Source organism: Ovis canadensis, chromosome 23 (assembly GCF_042477335.2).
Source record: "Ovis canadensis isolate MfBH-ARS-UI-01 breed Bighorn chromosome 23, ARS-UI_OviCan_v2, whole genome shotgun sequence".
Lineage (NCBI taxonomy): Eukaryota > Metazoa > Chordata > Mammalia > Artiodactyla > Bovidae > Ovis > Ovis canadensis.
In genome coordinates this window covers 21,837,655-21,846,599 of record NC_091267.1, presented here as the reverse complement: position 1 = coordinate 21,846,599, position 8,945 = coordinate 21,837,655, and the positions used below count along the sequence as shown (strand labels likewise).

The following is an 8,945-nucleotide window of genomic DNA, read 5'->3' as shown; positions in this document are numbered from 1 at the left end:
TTTTTGTCCCCCCCCCCCCCCCGACCCGACCCCACCCAGGGCAAGGGCCAGAGAGCTCTCTGGGGGCCCAGGAGACTGCAGCTCACAGTCCTTGCCTACATGAATGAAATCAAAGGTTCTGACATACCTTTCTGTATCTTGATTTCTATACCCAAGTAGTTTATTACATATCCTTTTTTCTTTGGGGGGCACAATCTAATAAAGATCAGATTGAACCAATGATGCTTCCTTTTGTTCCTGTCATCTGCATTATAATCTTTCTTTAAATCTTTTACGGATAGATTCTTTTTGCTTTGCCAATTTTTCTGTTACTGCTGCAAGTTAAGCAAATTGCTATTAAACATTAAACACACTGGTGGGTGATGAAGGGGTGTGTGTTTCTCCCTTTATTATGCATAGTAAAATTTCAAATAGGTTGTGTAGAAGCATTAGATTACGGTGCTGAGTTAGGGACACTAAAACGATTTCCTTTTGGATCGCTCACTTGTGATCCACGGAGGGTGTTGTGGTATTGGTTTTGATAAAACTTCACAACCAATTGGAACCTTCTTCGAGTTAGTGTGGAGTGGCCTTAATGCTGGAAATAATCCTGTTGGCCTGGACCCCAGAGCTATACAGATGAGAAAAGGATGCAGGGAATTCTTCTGTTTACACATGTGTCTGTAACGCTGAGCCGCCGGAGCAGCCCAGCCAGCCCAGAGGGTAAGATGCTTAATAACCTTGTGGCTTTTTATTTAATTTTTGTATTTTCCTGCTTGGGTAGAACCTGTGTTGTTCTCGGAGCAAAGAAAAAGACAGTTGCTTATAAGATCCAAAACAAAACTACCATAGGTCTGGGAAACAGAGGGAATGGACGTTTCTTCTTAAAGTGGACTTGATTTCTTCCCTGCCTCTTCTGTTTCCCACGTTGGTATTATTTCTCCTGGCAGCTTATTATACAATTCCAGTTTTGTAAAAAAAAACAAAAAACAAAAAACAAAATACTGTATACTAACAAAACTCAGGTAAGATTTTTCAACTCTAAACTTAGACAGTAAGATAATATGTTGATAATAAGACCTTGTCTTGTAGTTCCAAATGAATGAGTTAGCCAATGTGTTTGAAGTAGTTTATATTCTTAGAGTAAAAATAAAGTAGAATTGCTATGCAAATCCTCCTACGTATGCCTCGTGCATTTAGAGTTATTTTCATTTTGCTGGTCCGTGTGCTGAATTCCTGTCACTGTTAGCAGAAAAGTATACTTTAAACTTAGCACTAATATTGATTTCTCTATGTAAGTTACCTGGGTAGTGTGGAGAAGAGACATAAAATAATACAATCCTATATAAAATAAAAGGAAATGGATATTTAGAGAAAGTCATTACAGAACTGAAGAAAACATAGCCTCTGGGAAGTATTTGCTTATGTTTCCTGCAAAGATAAATTATGAAATGAAGGTTGAGTGGGCAAAGCTGTTAAATAGAAATAAAAAGGAGATATTCTTTTAAAAAATATAATTATAAATGTACAACATAGCTTTGAAATGCACGGTGATATTTCTTGATATTCTTGCTTACAGGAGCACTAGTTATCCTATTTTCTAAAATCATCTGAATACACATTTGCTAATATTTTTGTGGGATAGAGTATTGTTACAACTTTTGATTAAATATTTTGTTGTTAATTTTATTGTCAAATATCCTCACATATAAATTAGTTTCTAATTCTGACTTTTCTCCATAGTTTTACAGAAGCATTAGATTAGAAAGGAGTCTTGAAAAGCTAGCGATACAACAGTTGCATAAGTTTGGTATAATTTTGCAATACTGATTTAACATCAATGTGTATTTGAGTATTTGGAAAAATGTTTTACATGAATTGCATTTCTCCCCAAAACTTTAAAAAGTAGCTTCCTTGTGAGATAACATCATTCAGTGGGGTCTCTTTTGAAGCTTTCATGTGTTTTCATTGGATTCAGTATTTGTTTGACACAGGGACATAGTTTGTGGTGCCTCACTATGGGTATAGCCTTGAAATTTATGATTTTAGAGACACCTTGAAAGAAAAGTCTGGATGCCTGAGTTGAGGTTTAAAAAATCAGTGGAATTTCCACTGTGATAAGAGAACAGACTATGTAGGATTTTAATACCTTTAAACCATGAAATTTCTGCAGCTTCTTTTATCTCCCTAGATATGTTCCAGTGTCTCCTAGTTTATAGTCTATGGGAACTTGAATAGCATTTGTATCCTACTGTTGTGTGAAAATTGTATAAACCTTAATTACATTGAATTGGTTCAGAGAAATTTTCAGGTCCACTGTACCCTTCTACTTTTCTGTTTACTTTTCTTTCTATTAACTTTTGAGCATTTGATACTGAAACTCCAATTAAAAATCTTATCTACTTAAACAAGTGATTGTAATATATAGTGGAACTTACATGTAACTTTGTTCTGTATTTTCCAAGTCTCCTGTAAATCTGCTATCATACTTTCATAATCTAAAAAGGGAAAAAAATCAGTGGAACTTGAATAGTTGCTAAAAACCCCAAAGACTCTTCTACGATGTAGAAGTGGTTGGAGCAAAGGATTTTGAGGCAAAAATTAATATAGAGCGAGGTAGGCTAGGGATGAGTAACCCATCTCACTGAAGCAGAGAAAAATATACCTTCTGAGTAGTAGACACTGGGCTCAATAGAAAGCAGGACATTTATTTTGTCCTTACATAATATACAGAGGTGGCAATTACAAATTTCTGAAGATGCAAATTTCTTCTACTCATCCTCTTCTTCCTTCTTCTTCATCATCTTATTCTTCTTAACCATCAGCTTCTTCTTCATCGTTGAAATATTTTCAACATGTAAGTGTGCTTCTGTGTGCAAGGTAATTACATACGTATCTACAAGTTTGACAGCTATGCAATCAAATGAGCTTCATTTTACACAGTATCTTCATGTTATACATGAAGGAATCTGATGTTCAAAAATGTTAGATGATTTCTTTAAAGCCGCAGATATAGTAAGTGAAGCAGGATTCCAAACAACGTCTTTCTGGCTCCAGAGCTCTTCTACTCTGCTGCACTGGTATTTTAGGAATGTAAATCTGGCAGGAGTTAGCGAGATGGTTGGGAGTGGGCTTTGGGGTAAGCGAGCCCCGGGAATGGGTGGTGAGACCACAGGCAGATCAATTCCAGCAACTGTAGACCAAGCCAATCACAGCCCCCTCAGGTGGCCCGCTCTTGCCTTTGGAATAGAAAGAAGAAAATAAGCAGTCTTTACATTTAAGTTGGCTGTTCTCGTATTCAGCTCTTTTGTCCGTCTCGGTTATTTTCTTGAATGTTGTATTCATACTCAAAGAAGGTATATTTTGATTTCTCAAAGGAAATTTCATCTCTGATTTCATCTAATATTACTTATTCACAAATGAAATAAATGAAGTGACTGGAAATGAAATGACATTGGGAACACACTGCCATTCCTTTTTTTTTTTTTTTTAATGTGGGCTATGAATGAATGCCTAGTGACTGCATCTTCTTAAAATTATGGAGATACAATTGTTACCAAAGAAAATTATCCTATAAGTTTTATTTCAGTGGGTGAAGAGCATATATAAAATTTATACTGCTAATAGATTATGTTGGGAAGAGTGTACAGATAGTAAAAAGAACTTGTTAACAACACTTTCCCCTTCAAATAGCCAAACCTTAAATGTATTATTTCGCTTTTCCTCTAAAGAGCACAGAACTAGTCTCTTCAATAGCATTCATTTCCTTCTCTATTTTTCAGTATTTTTAATGAAATAAAATTATAAAAGTTCCTTATGTTATAATAATGAGTTTTGTATATATATGTATAATTTCTGATATCATTTTAGAAATGTACTATTTTAGAAAGTTGCTATCACTTATAGGCTTTATTGAAGTAATATCTTTTACCAAGCATCCAAAGAGATAAAGATAGTTGAAATGTAAAAATTCATCCTTTTAAACTTGTCATTGTTAAAATTATTTGTCATTTCAAATGCTTTGGTCACTGGCTTTATGATATTATAATTATTTAATTAAATTAAGTAACTAGATCTAGGCTGACTTCCAAGACTCTTTCCCAGAGAGGGGATTTTGTATAGCCCCATCCTCTATGGCCGATTATAGATGCTCATTTATGATCAAGTGTGAATTGAGAATTTGATTATTAAAAAAATGAAATAGGTATTTTATTGGAGAAAATCAGACCATCAAAGAGAAGATGGGTTGGGCTCAAGGCCATTTGACTGATATCATAGCTTTGCAGAAGATTATTCATCTTTCTGTATGTATAAATATTACCTGATTGATTTATAATCAGTGGTATTTGCCAAGAATTGCTGTTAGGTGTAACAAAGATATACAGATATTTGAAATTAACGTTCTGATAGAAGCATTTTTTTGGTATGTGAAGACAGATATCCTTAGTATTGGGTAGGAAAAATATGCTCACTGCAGAACTTACGAATGGTGTTTTATCCTAATGCTTGCTTTTAATTTGTAGAACTAAAGTTTCAAAAAAAATAGAAGTGAGTCTGTCAGCCACTGACTCATGAACATATGTTTCTAAGATGCAGGAACCATTTAGAAATGTAACAGGAGGTAAAGTGACAATATTCCAATGAAGAGGAGCCTGAAACAACTTTGGTTTTTATGGAAATAGTTCTGAGGGTTTTTCAGAGTCTTTCATTTCCTCCCTTAGTGAATTTAGGATTATGAAGGCATTATGTCAAAAGTTGAATTTATGATGGCTGCCAAAGTTCTAATGGCTTTATTATTCAGTGTATATTCATAGATTCCTTTCTTCTGTTTGCTCATCATCTGAAAGAGTCAAAAACATAACTCACATATTGTAAGTGCTCGGGGGATAGTAACCCTTTATAGCAAAGATGGGGGCTGACAGTGGAAGCACCAGACAACCCCTGGAGTTTCACATAGTTCTGGAAGATTCTATTTGTAAGCTTTTCCTAGGTAGAAGCTTAAGTAATTGCAGGTGTTGTATAAGGATCCAGGTGTGCTTCATTCCATCTTTTAAAAAACTCTTTTTTTAAAAATTATTTATTTATTTTTGGCTGCACTCGGTCTTCATTACTATGTGTAGACTTTCTCTAGTTGCGGCAGGCAGGGGCAACTTTCTAGTTGCAATGAGTAGGCTTCTCATTGCAGTGGCTTCTTGCTGCCGAGCACAGGCTCTAGAGCGTGACCTCAGTAGACGCAGTACATGGGCTCAGTTGCTCTGTGGGATCTTCCCTGGCCAGGGGCTGAAGTGCCTCCTGCACTGCAAGACAGACTCTTAACCCCTGGACCACCCTTCATTTCATCCTTAGTTCAGGATCTCCTGGAGGTTAAACTAACAGCAGAACTAAGCTGGGCCAAAACCAGACAGCATAGAGCTGCTCTCATCTCATTCTCTGATGCTGTCCAGGCTTCTCTGTTCTTTTTACAATGGCAAAGATTAAGTTATAAAACTTACGATTGTGTGGACTGAAAACACTGACTATGGCAACTATGACTTAATAAATGGATCTAAGGATGTTGACACTGTATGAATCTACTTACCGGCTTCTGAAGCTTGGATCAAATTGAAAATGAAAGTGAAGTTGCTCAGTTGTGTCCAACTCTTTGTGATGCCATGGACTGTAGCTGCCAGGCTCCTCTCTTCATGATATTTTCCAGGCACGAATACTGGAGTGGGTTGCCATTTCCTTCTCCAGGGGATCTTCCCAACCCAGGGATTGAACCCAGGTCTCCTGCATTACAGGCAGACTTTACCGTCTGAGCCACAAGGGAAGCTTGGATGTGGGACTACAATAAATTTGACCTATTAGCATAGCTAAGCATAGCAAGCTAGCATAGCATAGCTTGATGGAGAAGGAAATGGCAACCCACTCCAGTATCCTTGCCTGGAAAATCTCATGGACAGAGGAACCTGGTTGATTGCAGTCCATGGGGTCGCAAAGAGTCAGGCACGATTGAGCGACTAACACAGTAGCACACAGCATAGCTTGATGGGAAACACTCCAGTATTCATGGAGCCATAAGCAGGACCACTCTCTTACATGTTCAGTGTGAAAAAAAAAAAAAAAAGAGGAATCAGAGATGATCTCTTGGCTTGATCTAAGAAGCTGGAATAATAAAATGTTTGCTGACAGAGGGAGGCCAGAAGGAAGAGTAGATTAGAAGGTGGTGTTTAAGAATTTGTTTTTGGACATGTGAAATTTGAGATGCCAATTAAATATTGCAATGCTGATGTTGTCAGCTGGATACATGAATCAAGAGCTGAAAGAAGATCTCAGGATGGAGAAATAATTGTGGTACACATCAGGAAGTAGGTGGATCTGAAGGCAAAGGACTGGATGCATTCAGCTACACCGATTGCCACTGGGGAAGAGGAAAGAGTACGAAGGCTCAACACTGCAGCACTTCCACCTCAGGAGTGTGCAATGGGACAGACTCACTAAAGTGGAATAAGAAGCAGCAATCAGCAAGGTGGGGCTTCCCAGGTAACTCAATGGTAATGAATCTACCTGCCAATGCAGGAGATTGGGTTCGATCCCTGGTTCGAGAAGATCCCCTGGAGGAGGAAATGACAACCCACTCCAGTATTCTTGCCTGAAAAATACCATGGTCAGAGGAGCTTTGTGGGCTATAGTCCATGGGGCCACTAAGGGTTAGGCATGACTGAGCATATACCATCAGTAAGGCAGAAAAGCACGAGAAATGGGTTTTCTAGAAGCCAAGTAAACGAGTGATCTGGAAAGTTGTAATGCCAGTTTATACAAATGCTACTAATTGGTCAAGTAAGACAGGAATTTCAAGCCTGGAATTAAACATTAGTTAGATTTAGCAATGTGAAAGTCATTGTTTTTGTAGAGATCTAGGCTTGCATACTGTTGAAGCTGAAGCTCCAGATTTGACCACGTGATGTGAAGAACTGACTCATTGGAAAAGACCCTGATGCTGGGAAAGATGGAAGGCAGGAGGAGAAGGGGACGACAGAGGATGAGATGTTTGGATGGCATCACTGATGCTATTACCAACTCATGTTGATGGACATGAGTTTGAGCAAGCTCCAGGAGTTGGTAATGGACAGGGAAACTTGGTGTCTTGTAGTCCATCAGGTTGCAAAGAGTCGAACATGACCAAGCAACTGAACAACAACAGGCGTTAGTTCTTTCATCTGGATTTCCACTATTGATAGAATGCAGTTTCTAAGCATATATTTGTAAATACCATTGTTATTAATTATGTAAACTTGAATTATAGGTCGAAAACCTCTGTAAGATAGAAAAATATTGCCAAAAGGCACAGAACATTTTTTTTAATTAAAAAAATTGAAATGTAATTTTCTACTCCTGGACAATTCTCTATGATAAAGAAATCCCTTAGTTTTTTTTAGATATTTTAGAGTAGAACTGTCTAATTGGAATATCATTCAAGCAACATATACAATTTAAAGTTACATTAAAAAGTCAGAAAATAAACATGGAAGTAACTTAATAGTATAGTTTAACTCTTTGAGACCCCATAGACTTCAGACTATCAGGCTCCTCTGTCTATGGAATTCTACAGACATGAACACCGGAGTGGGTAGCCATTCCTTTCTCCAGGGGATCTTCCATACTCAGGGATCAAACCTGTGTCTCCTGCATCACAGACAGAGCCACCAGGAAAGTCCCAATTTGCTAAATGTGGAAAATTTTGTAACTCATATGTTAAAATATTATTCTAAAATATAATCAATATAAAGTTTCAAATGAGATATTTTACATTTTCGTTTGCTATGCTGTGCCTAATTTACACACACAGTACATCTCTCAGATGACCCTCATTTCAAGGGTTCATCAGCTCCATCTGGCCAATGACTGCCATGTTGGACAGTGCAGGACCCAAAGTATAAACAAAGTGTTCCTATAGCAACCATAGGTCATATTTAGGCATTATATTTATGTCTGTGTTATAAATAAGTGAAGATGTGTCTTTGGGTGACCTTCTCAAGGAATAGGTTTTCTGATTCCAAACCCAGTATTCTCTGGGGTTCACTATACCATTCTGATGATGTTCCATAGCTATATTTTTGTGGTACTGAGAAGTATGTGACATATGGTGACCTGTGGAAATAACTGGTGCCAGTATGTTCTTTCCTTGCCACAATTTAAGAAAACCTAATTGGTATGAAGAGCAGGAAATGATAAATATGATGAAACACAGTTTCTAGGAATCCACACATTTCTTAATTTTTTTTCCTTCTTTTTATGAATTAAGCAAAAGATAAAAATCTTGGAGAGCAGAGAGAGAAAAAAATAAGTAAAAATAGAGTTTTTGAGGAAGATTTAAAATTGTGGCATCATCAGGATTACCAGGGAAAGAGTTGAAGAAAAAAATTTTTACATGATTGAAAGGTAAATATAAAAAAGCAAGTTTTAAAAAAAATGAGTTTAATCTGGCTTCAGCTCTTTGCAGTTTTCCTTGCATATGTCTTACATTTTCTATTTTAGGGGCTGGAATGCCAGATCTTTTGAGAAATATAAACACTGGCTATTAACTTCCTGTTATTTTGACATTTTTAATCTAATTCCTTACTTGTCTTTGCTAAGAAAATAAGAAAACTAAGCATACAATAAAATAAACACATGAAAACTGGTTCTGGATCAATTAGCAGTTGTGCTAAGAACTGTTTTATGGTTAAATTGTTTCTTTCTTTAGTGTTATCTGTTTTTACGCCAAAGGACCAAAAAAAAAAAAAAAAAAAAAGGCCAAACAGAATCATCAACCCTTAGAAAGATAATTGGAGAAACTGGAGATACTCTATGTCTAAACAAATCACTAATACATTTTGGCTAAAATGGAGAAAGCATAGCCAGGGAAGTTACACAATCTCATACACTAACTGATCTTCAAATAAAAATCTAACATTTATATCTTTAAATAGTTCATGTCTTTTCTT

General features: G+C 36.7%; 1 protein-coding gene across 7 annotated transcripts in view; it reads left to right on the top strand.

The window, feature by feature from the left end:
• Positions 1 to 413: 413 nt before the first annotated feature.
• CCDC102B (coiled-coil domain containing 102B) overlaps positions 414 to 8,945 on the top strand; it is a 357,152-nt gene continuing 348,620 nt past the window's right edge. For all 7 annotated transcript variants that reach the window (XR_011252448.1, XM_069569169.1, XM_069569171.1 and 4 more), the window contains exon 1: positions 414 to 702. The gene's annotated coding sequence lies outside the window, so the exon portion shown is untranslated. The remainder of the gene's footprint in view (positions 703 to 8,945) is intronic.